Raw genomic sequence first — 426 nt, forward strand, 5'->3', positions numbered from 1 at the left:
CGTTAATTTTACCAATAAGGGAAAAGGGATATTTAAAAATTCAAAAATGACCTAGACATTTAAACTTCAGTCAAAATATAAAACTATCTGACAAGAAACGCCATAACAAAAACAAAATTCACTTAGACAAAACACACCTACGTATTTCTGAAAATTTTTCTTAAGTCAGAAAACAAAGTAGCTGAAATGAAGCTAATTTTAAGTGAACAATTTGCGGGCAAAAGCTTGCTTGTGGTCAATTAAAAGTGCATTTTAGCTACTGCAAAGGTAATTTTCGCAAGATCGTATTTTAATAATTGATAAGCAATGCGTACAGGGTGTATTTAATCTATATCGATTCTTAATTGTATTGTTAAGTGATTATGACTTGAAAAAACTGCCACTTAATGTTAAATGCGCCGTCTTCCCATTGTTGATGTTCATGCA

The sequence above is a fragment of the Trichinella spiralis genome, assembly GCF_000181795.1.
Source record: "Trichinella spiralis strain ISS 195 chromosome Unknown Scfld6, whole genome shotgun sequence".
Lineage (NCBI taxonomy): Eukaryota > Metazoa > Nematoda > Enoplea > Trichinellida > Trichinellidae > Trichinella > Trichinella spiralis.